Here is a 14,446-nt window from a genome sequence, read left to right on the forward strand (position 1 = left end):
TCTTACACACACACGCACACCCTGGTGCCATTTGATAAAAATTAGGATTTCAGTTTTCCTCCTCGTCTCACATTTTTTTCTTCTAGGGTGTGTGTGGTGTGTATTTGTGTCTCTGTTTTTGCTAGTTGATGTTGGTGTTATGATGATGTGGACATTTCTAGTTTGTGGATTGGTCGCAATAAGTCAGACATACAGTGTAGTAACATCTTAGCACCGCTATGTTCTAACTTTTAAATTGAACATTATGTGTTCTAGATGAATATGTTCTTGTTCAGCTGCATTTATTTCTAATAATATATGTCCTACAAGTGAGTGTGTGTTGTGTGCTTAAATTTGAGCGACAGAGGCCATCGTAGGAAGGGGTGGTGGTGAACGAGTGGGCGTCTCTTCGCGCCACTCTATTTACTAGAAATAAGAACCAAATCTCTCTAAAATTGCATCCGACTATCTTATGGCAACGAAAACGTTGAATAACAGTTTTTTTCATATACTGTGTCTAAAATATAGACACGATGGAATGGTCAGGGCGGGAATATCTTAGAGTAGAGGTTTGAGCGATTAGTTCTGATTTGGTACTTAAAAGAAAGACTGCGACTTTTAGGTAATCTGATCTGTGTCGACCTTTTTAAAAAACGAGGGTTTTGTTTTGGGGGGCTAAGTGGAGGGTTGTGTTCTATTTTTCTACTTTAATTTTAGTTTAAATTTGTCTGAACATGGCGGTATAATAATAATAATAATAATAATCCCCTTAATGTGCATCTCTGACCACGAGCAGGAGTAGTATGGGAGCATCATAGCCATGTGTTGATAGGAATTCTTTGGGTGTTTCGTTCGTCATCCTGAAACAGCCCTTATTCAGGGACCTTTTGTGCGGGATGGGCTACTCGACCTAAAGAAAATTCTAACTGGGTCCCACCTGGAAGGTCATGCGCTGTTTATCTTGATATGTGGTGCCTGGTGCACCTTTATCAGACTGGTAGTTATGATGGATATATTTGTAGCCCAGCGTTGGCATTGATGGCATGCGCTGCTCTCTCAATAATCAATTTGTTCTCTTGTAGAAATGTTTAAGTTTAAAACCAGAGACCACATGACAACCGGAAGTCACCTCTTGACCCTCAAATTGAACCTATTTTGAAAATATGAATGGGTGGGGGATAAGAATTGTACGCAACTTCATCCCTCTCCCCCACCAACCCTGTATCGAAATGCATGTATGGGAGATTTGCTGATATTTGTTCGTGGGGGGCCTATTTGCTTCAGCCTTGAACTAATTAATTTACCAAGTTAAATTATCTGTATAAAATAGAATATAATGTAAAACAGTTGGTGTATATAGTATTTCTCCAGTTTTAAATCAAAACAAGTCTTGTGATATGTTCCAGCATGACCGCAGCCACATGGCTGAAACTAATAAAGGGACACATACACCCCCCCCACCACCACCACCAACAACAACAACTGTTTGAATGCTGTGATGTGAAAAATAGCTAAATGTTTTGAGAAGGAGCTTGGATCTGTTTTACATTTTACTCTTGGTAAATTATCGTTGATTATTATTATTAACTCTCTTGAAAAACTATTCTTATGAAATATTATGTAAATAAGGCGTCCATTGTTTTCAATGAGTGTTATTTTTTAACCCCAGCTCAGATTTGATCAAGCAGACTGATGATTAAAAGCGTTCCAGCTGTGGCCAACTCATCTTTTTGTTTTCAGACATAATTTAATCATTCTTTCTTTTTTGTCTGGCGTATTTTATCTAGTGTGTAATGGTTGGGAGATTTCGCTGCTATTTTTAGCAAGCCGAGTGACCATGTAGAGTGACCATGTAGAGTGACCATGTGCATTATTTGTGTAAAGTATGTTAAATATATTTATATATGCAACGTAAGTGTTAAAACCATCGCTGTTGTATTAAACTCCTCAGTCTGCACCTTTCATTTGCAGTGTCTTCATCTCATATAAATCTCTACGTGTCATATAAACTGACATGTTATTGCAAGGAATCCAAAACCTTCGGTATTTGGTGACATCATGACATTGTAATAGATTCTCTTTTCTATGCTCTATAAATATGTGCCATGTATATTAAAGTTCTGATTCTTGGCTCTTAATATTTATCTGTGTATTTAAACACAACAATGTAATATTAATAAAGTTTTTAAAAAAAATATTGCTGTTTAACCCTGGGTCTGGTCTGATTCGGTGATAGTTTTATAATCAAAGTTGCTCTACTCTCGACTAGCCGATCTATCTTACCTTCAGACATAGCATATAAGCCCCTCTACCATGGTTGCTTGATTTGCTGGGTATAGTAGCCAAATCTTACTTAAAATCATAGAACATTGGATAATGTTGGTCCTGGATGTACTACTTGGCAAAGAGACAAAATGGTCATAGGACTAATGCTTCTGATTGTTGACCTAGGGTTAAACAACAACAACATCTAAAAGCTGGGATGTTAGCTTTATAGACATCAGGAGTGTCATAGTCCTGTAATTTCATTAATGATGTTTAGCCTTGTGTCAAACCTGGCAGGACCAAACTATCATTGAAGGTATCCCTGTTATGATCATCTGATCTTACTTTTTATTCAGATAGTATCATGGACACACACGATCGAATGTGCCCTTCCTCTTTTTAGATGGCTAGGGTTTGTTTGGAGGGAGATTTGGCTGCTATTTCAAGCAAGTTGGGAAACTGCTGCAGAGTGGTCATGGACAAACTGCAGCCTGGGGGGACTTCCTGAATGGCGTGCCTAACAAAAAAATTAACTTGAGTTTTTGATCATTTTCAAAATTAATTCAAAAACAGGCTGTGTAGTTCATTAAAGATATGATTGTGTATTGGGTTTGATATAGCTGACTCCCCTCCACACACACAGGGTTGATTATCCCAATGATGTGTGGCACGTAAAATACACCATTTCGAGCGTGGCCGTTGCCAGTAGCGCCTGACTGGCCTTCGTGCCGGTGGCATGTAAAAGCACCCACTACACTCTCGGAGTGGTTGGCGTTAGGAAGGACATCCAGCTGTAGAAACTCTGCCAAATCAGATTGGAGCCTGGTGTAGCCATCTGGTTCACCAGTCGTCAGTCAAATCGTCCAACCCATGGTAGCATGGAAAGCGGATGTTAAACGATGATGATGATGTTTCATTCTGTATGCACTGGTATCATTATTATTTTTATGTCTTTTCAATACTGACATGGGTTTTGGACACTTCGTTTTGAGGTGATTTTCCCAGCTGGTTCTCTTCCTGATGCCAAACCATTTAACGCTTTTGATGCCAATGTGCCTGAGACTGCTTTTGATTCTATGACACAAACTTCCTGTTTTAAAGTGATCTAAATTAAAACCATACATCAAATTTCATGTTAATTTGTGTTCCAAACACTAGCTTAATTAATAGTGACAAAGTTATTTTACTAAATTCTTCATTTTCTAAATTATTGCAAAGAAAGGAAGTATGATAACAAAAGTGTTAATCACCTCTTAACCTTTTTGATACCATATTTCTGTTGAAACAATGAAACCATGGCAATTGTTTCGTTTCATTTTGAAAATATTGAAGAATTAAGTAAAATAATTGTCGTTATTGGAGTTGGTATTTGGAACATAAATTAATCTGAAATTTTGATGGAAGGTTTAAAATTAGATAATTTAAAAAAACTGAATTTCTGTCATAGAATGAAGTGCAGTTTCATGTAAGTTGATATCAAAAGGGTTAAACTGCACAGATACAGTGTATATAGTCTAAAAAGTGGGATTCACAGTAATTGTGTGGTGTGATTATATAAATAGAATCCTCAATTGGGAATTGAGGTAGATTTATAACCTACTAAAACTAACCATCATACATGTGGTTTATTTACTTAAATAGGTGCAGGCATGGCTGTATAGTAAGAAGCTTTGATTCTCAACCACATGGTCCTGGGTTCAGTCCCACTGTGTGGTACCTTGGGCAAGTGTCTTCTATTATAGTCTCAGGCCTATCAAAGCCTTGTAAGTGGGTTTGGTAGACAGAAACTGAAAGAAGCCGGTGAGCTGGCAGAAACGTTAGCGCGCTGGGCAAAATGCTTTGCTATTTCGTCTGTCTTTACGTCTTGAGTTCAAATTTCGCCGAGGTCGACTTTGACGTACAGATGATTTTTTTCTTTTTTTTTAACTAAACACTTTCAAACTTCCGATACTGGTAGAATGTGTCACATAGAACAGGGTTTACTCTTAACGTTTTTGACAAAATTTTGTGTTTTAGAAGTTATTTCGTCAGAAGTTAGAGTGACAATGGACAAATTCGTGTTTGATAAGTGCCAATACTTTCAGCTTTTGACTTACTCTCTAACTTCTGCCAATGATATATATATATATATATACGTATTACATATATGTGTAAAAATATCTCATCACACAATTGAACCAATGAAAGAGCCTCTACCTGGTCGCTCGACACACTGAAAATAATAGCCAAAGTATCCCCCTACCTAAATCACACACCCATTGTATGTAATGTCCTAGATTATCCCTAAAAAGACGGTTTGCTGAAGGCTGGAATGTCTTTGACGATAGGTTTGCAGTATCAGGGTTGATTTCAGGCTAAATAACAACATTATGGTAAATTTCTATATTAACACCCGCATGATTTTCACTAAGAAAAAAAAACAACAAAGAATTTGATTTCTTGCATGGAATCAAGTACCCTGACCTCCTAATATACTGCAAATCCCTTATTTTGGTTTGGAAAAATGAGGTGGGGTTTCCGCCACCTTCCACCCCCGGAATCATTGGAATTTTTTTTTCATTGAATGAATTCCTGTGACCTCCTAATATTGCAAAATTAGCTTACTTAAGGTGAGCCTGGTAACTAATGGTTTTGGAGTCTTGTTGTTTGTAACTTTTGGTGAGCCATGGTGCAACCGACATGGTAAAAATCCCTGCCATTAATTTGGTGTAGATGGGTAATATCAAATAATTCAATCACAAGCATATATTTAAATTAAACATGAAAAAAATTGAAATATTATCACTTATATGGAAAAATTGAAATATTATCTTTCAGTATTTTATAAGGTAAAATCTTGAATTATTAATTGACACATTATTATCTTATAACAGCAATGCCTGGAAAAATCATGGATTACATGGAAAAATGTGAGCATGAAAAGTAATATTCTTTAGATTATAAACCTGGAAAAATACAGGACAAGTTATTACACCTGTAAAAGTATAGGACAAGCTATTACTTCTAGTAAAGTAAAGAAAGAAACTTTTTATTTAAAATATTGCAGCTAAAATTTAAATTTGAATATTAAAACTTATTTTATTATAGTTTACAAATAACACTATACTTATTTAAGTAGAATTTGGGTAATTTACTGCCTTAAATACAGAAAAAAGTGACTAACTAGACAAACTTACAAATTAGCTGAACAGTTTTGTACAATAAATTTAAAAGATGAGAACTGTAAAGAGTGATAAATTAGAAGAACTGTCATTCTTTGCTGCAATGTTTTAAGTAAAAAGTTTCTTATTCTTTACTTTACTAGAAGTAATAGCTTGTCCTATACTTTTACAGGTGTAATAACTTGTCCTGTACTTTTTCAGGTTAAGAATAATATTCTTAAGAATGTTATTTTTCATGCTCGCATTTTTCCATGTGTGTGTGTCACCACTTGACAACTGGTGTTGGTTTGTTACATCCCTGTAACTTGGTGGTTTGGCAAAAGGGACCAATAGAGTAAGTACTATGCTTTAAAAAAAAAAAAAAAAAAATTGAAATACTGGGGTTGATTCATTCAGCTAAAATAAGTTCTTCAAGGTAGAGCCCCGGCATTGTTACAGTCTACTGACTGAAACATAAAAAATAAAAGATCTTTATGGTCTGAGTTCGAATTCCACTGAGGGTGATTTTCACTTTTCTGGGTCTGGTGGCCTGTGTCAATGAAGTACATTATCATCAATCAAATAATGAGGATTTGGTTAATTCAATTCTACCCCCCCCCCCCCCCCCCTCCCCCCAATGTGTGACTATGTGCCTCTGTCTCCATTAGAAACTGAAACTTATTTCTTATATTGGTACGCTTGTAGAGTGTTATAGTTAATTGTTATTAACCCAGATTTCATGCCTGGTATTTGATTTTAGTGTTTCTAATGACTGGTTTTTAACATTTTTCTTTTTTTGCTCACGATACTCTTCTGAGCTTAACCTAATGGCCGCCTCGTTGATGTTATTACTTAAAAAAGGGGGAAAAAAGCCCCCCCCAATTATTTTGCAATGTATCTTATGAAAACAGTCTTAGTATGTAAAAACAACCACTTCCTTACAGAAAATCCATTAATACTTTTGTTACTATAGTTCTGTTGAAATTTACTGACTTTATTTCAATTAATTTAGAAAATAATGAATTTAGTAAAATAAGCTGGTGTTGGGAGCATAACTTAACATGACATTTTGATGGAAGCTTTTAATTTAGGTCACCTTAAGAGGTCTCATAGAATGAGAGGCAGTCTCGGCAGGTTGGTATCAAAAGAGTTAGACAACAGTACAGGCATTAGCTATTTAGGGAAGCCAAATGTTGATTTTTAAATAAATGTACTTTATTCACAAAAATAAAATAAAAACATTCTTATAAACATAAAACGTAACTAATAAAAATATTCTTATGAATAAAAAAATATTCTTTATTCAGTGTGCTTTGTCGCTGATTTATGTTCTGTTTGTTATATCTGGTCACAAAGTTGTTAGCGACAACTGATTATCTCTCCTTATTTTGTCAATGTGCCGCAAGCTTCTGCTAGGTAAGTCACTCAGCTTAAAGCCAGCTTCAATGAAATAAATGGGTAAAAGAGTAAAGTACAACTATTGAGGATTATGACAGATCATTGTATGTTGTCTAGTAGTTAAATTTTTGTGTTGTCATTAAAAGTCCCATTTTCCTTACCTTTTTTTTGCTGTATGACTCCCTAAAACTATGGTGCTTATGGTTTCTTGTTGAAAAAGAATCATTGGCCCGAGAGATAGAAGGCAAAATCTATCTTCATGAGATGTTGGCACCATCAAATTTATTAATTTTTCATGTGGATAGATTTTTGTACCACATTTCAGAAACAAGTATCAATACACAAAAGAAATATTCAACATGAATATAAGTGGAAGAAACAGTTTAGAATAAATGTTTCTTTTTTATCTTTGTAAATATTCCATTAATGGGTTAGGTTTATATGGTAGCTGTTGTTTAGTTCTAGGTCAAACAGATCTATGATTAAAAACACTCCAGTTGTGACCATCCTGTCATTTGATATATCACAGATTATAGTCATTGTTTGATGTTTCATGGAGTGGCATGATTTTGGGAAAATTTGACTGCTATTTCTAGTAGATGGAATGACCACAAAGTGACTCTTACCTGCCATAGATTCAACTGACATAAAATAACATGTAAACATATATACACCATCTAGTTTCATGTGATACAATGTATGGTGATACACCTCAGCTCAGCTATGGTCCAACAGACCGATGATCAATGGCATTCCAGCCATGACATACCATTTTGACACCATTATAGTTGGATGTGATTTGAGGAAAATTTGGTTGTTATTTATAGCTGGTCATATATGACCACATAGTTGTTCTCTTAGCATTTGGTGCAGTAGTGTAGAAGTTTAGTGTATTTTTTGCATTTTTAAAGATGGTAGGGTGTGATTTGAAGGAAATTTGGCTGCTGTTACTAGCAGGTTAAGCAAACCACTCATTTGTTTGCAGTGTGTATAATAGTTCCTAGGTTAACCTTGTAGGAGTGGAGGCGCAATGGCCCAGTGGTTAAGGCAACAGACTTGTGGTCATAGGATTGCGGTTTCGATTCCCAGACCAGCTGTTGTGAGTGTTTATTGAGCGAAAACACCTAAAGCTCCATGAGGCTCTGGCAGGGGATGGTGGCGAACCCTGCTGTACTCTTTCACATCTTTCTCTCACACTTTCTTTCTGTTTCTGTTGTACCTGTATTTCAAAGGGCCAGCCTTGTCACGCTGAATATCCCCGAGAACTACGTTAAGGGTACACGTGTCTGTGGAGTGCTCAGCCACTTGCACGTTAATTTCACGAGCAGGCTGTTCCGTTGATCGGATCAACTGGAACCCTTGACGTCATAAGCGACGGAGTGCCAACCACCTTGTAGGCAGACCTATGATCAAAAGCATTCCTGTTGTGAACATCTCATCTTTTTCCTTCTGTGAAGAGGACCCAGGATCACATTATCTGCGTCCATTCCAAGACAGTGTGTGTGACTTGAGGAAGACGACTGTTATTTCTAACAAATCATGCAACCACTTAGAGGCAGTTATTGACTTGTGTAGTGTGAGTTAAGGGTGATTGGACTGTTATTTCTAGTAAGTTGAGTGACAAAGTAGGAGCTTCTTCACTGATTTAAAGTAAAGGTAAAGTTTCCTTCTTGAGTCTTATCAACTCATAAGGGCCAATTTCCTGATTCCAATGGAGTATACATTCCCCGGCTGGACAGGACGCTGGTCCATTGCAGGATTTCCCATTTTTGCTAGCTGAGTGGATTGGAGCAATGTGAAATGAAGTGTTTTGCTCAAGAACACAACATGTTGGCTGGTCAAGGAATCAAAACCACTATCTTATGATCATAAGTTCAAAACCCTCACCACTAAACCACCCACCTCCACTTCCCCATTGATGCATGATGTATTGCTCTGTGATGCTGGTACAACCTGTATACATACACACAGCAACAACTGATATTATTGTAGTGACTGTTAACTATTCCTGATACAGATGATAACTACTAGTATTATTTTAGGGACCTTGATGACTACAGGTGTCTGTTTAGGGGATCTTGTTAGCAACTGTTCATAATATTAGTAACAATGTTGTAAGGACCTTGTCAGTGGCCATTCATAGCAGGCCTTATGAACCTCACAAATATGAAAATAAAAATTTCACCCTTTATTATTTAAAACAGCCATATCCAGCCCAAATATTATACCCATTTTATGTTCAAAGCAGCCAGATCTGGCCTCTCACATTTATTCTGAAATGTCATTCTAAAAATAAGTAATCACATCATCGAAATTGTGAAGTTCTAAAACAATGCATGGTGAATTCAAAGCTATGTAAAAAAAGTAAGCATTGCATTTGAGAGTAATCTGAATGCTAAAAGGTTAAAAACATAAAATATGTAGTAACAAAGAAAAATATTCTTATGATTGACATTTTATTCAGTATGAATCTTGTCTCTTCTACATTCTGTAATATCTGCTTAGAATGATTATCTCTCCTTACACTATCAACGCAGTCACAAGCTTTTGATAGTTTGTAAGTCACCCAAGTTGAAAGCCAACTTGTGTACAGCTTTTGATGATTATCACAGATCATCATCACCATCATCATATGCCAAGCAGTTAAATTTCTGTGCTGTTCCTAAAAGTCTGGTTTTTTTAAAATAAAATTTTCACCAGGCGCAGACATCGATGTGTGGTTAAAAAGCTTGGTTTTCATCCATGTTTCTTGGGTTCAGTCCCACTGCCCAGCACCTTGGGCAAGTGCATTCTACTATTGTTTTGGACAGACAAAAGCCTTGTGAATGGATTTGGTAGACAGAAAGAAGCCTGTTGTGTCTGTGTATATCTTGTTTCACTTGTTAAACTGTGGCCATGCTGAGGCATGGCCTTGAGGGGTTTAGTTGAACAAATCAACCCCAGTACTTATTTTAAAAAAGCCTGTCTCATTTGCCTAACTGCTATATTATGGGGGCATAAACAAGTCAACATCTGTTGCCAAGCAGCGGTGGTTAACACACACACACAAAATGGGTTCTTTCAGTTTCCATATAACAAATCCATTCACAAGTTTTGGTTGGCTTGGGGTTATAGTAGAAGACACTCTCCCAAAGTGTCATGTAGTTTGGAAGCATATTTCTTATTGCACAGCCATGCCTATAATACATTTATGTGTGTTTGTGTGTACCTGTCTTGATATTGTGATGGTAGTAAATAAGTACCACTGTCATACAAGCTGCATCCTTTATTTCAGCCTTCTATGCAAAACATGACCATCCATAGGGAATATTACATTGATTGGAAACAAGTAAGGATTGCTGACAGGAAATGCATCCAGTTGTAGAAAATTTGCTTCAACAAATTGTTTAACTCATGCAAACATGGAGAAGGGGATGCTGAAAATGATAATGATGAATCTGTTACTAAAACTGTGGTACCATATGGTTTACTGTAACAAGATGTGTCCTTGTTTAGCAGCAAAGTTGTTCTGGTTGGTTGCACTATCTTGGTGATACACCACTTTTTCTCAAGTATGCTGATGGTGGTGAAAATGGGTTAATGTCACAGTGCAGATGGTCTTATCACCAGACTGTTGTTGTACAGCTAACTGAGAGGCTAGCATTTCATATCTTGTGAGATCTCTTTTTAGAAGAACACCACAGTTTACCACAGGTAACGTTCCTAGGTGGTCTGTTTTCCCTGATAACTAGCTTAATTAGGAAGTTATAGAATTAAATGTATAGCTCCAATAGTGTACCTGTAGTGGATTTGAACTCAATATTTTTTAAGCAGTAGTAAGGTGCCAAGCTGACAGAATTGTTAGCATGCCGGGCAAAATGTTCAGCAGCATTTTGTTTATCTTCATGCTTTAAGTTCAAATTCCGCTGAGGTTGACTTTACTTTTCATTCTTTTGGGGTAAATAAAGTAAGTACCAGCTGAGCTCTGGGGCCAATCTAATCAACTTAACCCACTCCCAAAATTGCTGGCCTTGTGCCAAAACTTGAAAGCAATATTTTAAGCAGTAGTTTTATACTATATCCATTGACTAGTTCCACTTCTGTACTGGTGTGGTATTCACAAGTAGGGCTTGTGAAAATGTCCCTGACAGCTGTGGTTACTCTGTCCAGACTGTTACACTGCCCTTCGTACAATTAATGACTGCTTGTCTGAGTGTATGGGTCCTCAATTGGGAGGATGGGACAAAGGGGATGTGGTCCAACTGGAAGGATTGATTTTGAGGTGACAGTTATTTGGTTGACTTCATGCTTGCGAAAGGACTGCTCGATCTGGCTGACATACATCTACATATCTATTGTGTTTTATGTGTATAAGATTTGTGTGGTTAGGTATAAATCAGAATACAATTTTCTTACGTTTTGGATATTATTGAACATAAAGCCCTAGCATGGCCACTGAATCCTGTAAAAGAACTAAAGGATAATACATTGACAGAATTGGTAGAATGCTGGACAGTTTACTCTTGTTATATATATATATATATATATATATATATATATATATATATATATGTATATCCATTTCAGTCACTGGCAGTGCTCCAGCATGGTCAAAACCTTTGGGCTGAAACATCAAAAACAAATATATATTTTTTTCTAGATGCTTCTAAAATATAGAATTACAATTAAACCTTGGGAGAGGCATTATGCCGGTAATAAACACACGCACTGGTTCAGTCCTTTATTAATTTATACAGTTTTTTGTTAAATTATTTCATTGCACTCTTGCAATCTCTTCAGTAACTTGTCTCTCCACTTCCATTTATTTTGAATGTATGATCTGGCGTTGTTTCGAAACTGTTCGGTATGAGCATGTAAGTGTGTGCAAGCTCGTATGTGTGCACGCACTTATGTGTTCGTGCTTATATGTAAGTATGTGCGTCCATATGTGTGTTTGTAACAATTTCGTTTATATCAGATCAGATAGAGACAAGTTACTGAAGAGATTGCAAGAGTGCAATGAAATAATTTAACAAAAAAACTATATAAATTAATAAAGGACTGAACCAGTGCGTGTGTTTATTACCGGCATAATGCCTCTCCCAAGGTTTAATTGTATTTCTTTCAACACACGTATCCACATCAAGAATCTTGCACACGAAATACACATACGAAATCTAAAATATAGGATCTATTAAAATCCGGTGTAATTAGGTGGGTTCTGTATTGACGTGGTGTAACTGAGATCTTTGTTCTTTATTGGTCAGAGTTTACCATATAATAACTTGACCAGGAACTCTTCTCTCGAAGATGTGAGCCTAATCAAGTTTTATTGTGAAAAATCTGCAGTTCATGCATAGAAATTGTCTCTGTACTACTGATATTGTCTAAGGTAAGGCCAATATAGCTTGGCACCAGTGGTGATGGATTTGACCATTTATATATATGTTAGTAGTAGTAGAAGTAAGAGAAGGTATGTTGCAGTGATCTTGCAGAATCATGAGAGTTTTGAACAAAATCCCTTCCAGTTCTTGTTCTAGCTTTTTAATTCATGAGTTCAAATCCTGCTGAAGTCAGCTTCACCTTTCATCCTTTTTGGGTTGCTAAAATAAGTATGAGTCGCATGCTGGAGTTGATAGTATTGACTAACCTCCCTAGGTATTTATGTCACATTAATTGTTGTTGGTTTGGCCATCAGAATGCAGAGAACCAGAATAGATACCATAAGGTATCTCACTTTATTCTTTAGCATTTCTCTCATTCCACTTCGCTGGGTTGGGATTTAAATTTTTTTTTTATTTTTGTGTATTTGTTTTGATCCCAAAAGGCTAAAAAGAAAATTTGACCGTAGCTAGATTTGAACTCTGAATGCAGAGATTAGGAACATATGCTGCAAGTAATTTTATCCAACTTGTTAATGACAATGCTAATTTACCTATCGCCATGGTAATATATCTAAAAGAGAAAAGGAAAAATGTGTGTGGATTCACTCCTGGACTGTATAACATGCTGTGTCTTGGGTATTGGCCAAGTGTTGGTCAACAATGAGGTAGGCTGGCAGGGTATTATGTGCGTTCATGATGACTTAAATTCCTAAAACGATTAGTGAAATCACGCTACATGTTGCCAAGTTATATTCACTCAGGTGTGATGGTTAGCTATGCTTTTAATATACCTGAAATTTTTTTTGTTTTTGGTAGTTTTTCCATGCTAGCATGTTGATAAGACAAATAATATCGAGGCTCTATTCCAGCCAGATGCTCTTCCTGTTGCTAACTCTTGCTCCTTTTTTAAGTAGTTTATATTCCACTTGCCATTGAAAACTCGGTGTTACAGGATGGTTTGTTGTCAATATAAATAACATTACTGTTTTTTGCTCAAATGTTAGCCTTTCCTGTAAAGTTGTTGAATGTAAACTCATAGACATACAAGCATGCACACATACACATGCATATATATGTGGTTGTATGATGGTGGCTGTTGTATGTGTGTGTGTGTGTGTGTGTGTATGTATATATATATATATATATATATATATATATATATAAAAGCATTGGAGTGACACATAAGAAACACCATTTGAGCGTGGCTGTTGACAGTACTGCCGGACTGGCCCTTGTGCCAGTGGCACGTAAAAAGCACCCACTACACTCTCGGAGTGGTTGGCGTTAGGAAGGGCATCCAGCTGTAGAAACCCTGCCAGATCAGATTGGAGTCTGGTGTAGCCATCTGGTTCGTCAGTCCCCAGTCAAACCGTCCAACCCATGCTAGCATGGAAAACGGATGTTAAATGATGATGATGATATATATATATCTTTGTTTATATCTGTGTGCATGCAAGCTGCTCCTGTCTGGATTTACTGCATTGTAATAAATATAGTATTCAATGACTTATTAGGCTTAATTATCATGGCTTTATTTTTTGATGTTTATACATCAGTTCTCTATATGGGGGGGGTGTACATATACGCATTCTGTTTTGGAATAGTACATCTTAAAGCGCATACATAAAGGTATAAATAATGGCATGTAATTATTAGGTTGAAAAAACTTTTTGGGGTAGAAAAAGGGGTTTTTGCCCCGATCTTTACATGCTTTTCAAGTAAGAGCTGTCTTTATTCCACTTCTTTTCAATGTACAAAGCTACAGGACTACTTTTTAAAAGACATGATTCCCAGTGTCAAGCTTCCTTACACTTTCCATCTACTAATCCCACTCATAAGGCATTATTGGCCTGAGGCTGCAGTAGAAGGCATTTGCTCATGAGGACACACAATGAGATGGAACTTGAATTCCCATGATTACACAGTAAAGTGTTTCCACACAACTACAATAGTTGCATCTTAGTTGAAATAAAACACCAGTCAAGTATGAGGAGAGGAAGTTGGAGTGTTGTGTTTATTGCTTGACCCTAAGTAAAAGGAGACCTGTGATCAAATGTGTTCCAGTCATGGCCATCCCATCTTTCTCTTGAGCATTGTGAAATTAAGACCACTTTATCAAATTTATCTCTCAAAGATTATAAGATCTGGCTGTTGTTATTAGCAAATTAAATGATCACATAGAGGCTCATTCTTTGGCTTATATGTACTAGCAGAAGTTACCACATGCATAGGTAGGCGATAGTGGTTTAGCCACGTCTGCAGGATGAGCACTAGAAGACAACCATGCTAACTTTTGTGGTG

At 36.6% G+C, this 14,446-nt stretch overlaps 1 protein-coding gene across 29 annotated transcripts in view; it reads left to right on the forward strand.

The window, feature by feature from the left end:
• Positions 1-14,446, forward strand: part of LOC106876975 (histone-lysine N-methyltransferase NSD2) — a 110,093-nt gene that overhangs the window by 10,484 nt on the left and 85,163 nt on the right. Inside the window, exon 1 of one of the 29 annotated variants that reach the window (XM_089366057.1) lies at positions 1,447-1,538. The exons of 27 other annotated variants lie outside the window; for them this stretch is intronic. The gene's annotated coding sequence lies outside the window, so the exon portion shown is untranslated. Of the gene's footprint in view, positions 1-1,446; positions 1,539-14,446 lie in introns of those variants that run through there. One more of the 29 variants, XM_089366045.1, reaches the window with a different exon arrangement.

This window comes from Octopus bimaculoides, chromosome 18 (genome assembly GCF_046866305.1).
Source record: "Octopus bimaculoides isolate indiv1 chromosome 18, ASM4686630v1, whole genome shotgun sequence".
Lineage (NCBI taxonomy): Eukaryota > Metazoa > Mollusca > Cephalopoda > Octopoda > Octopodidae > Octopus > Octopus bimaculoides.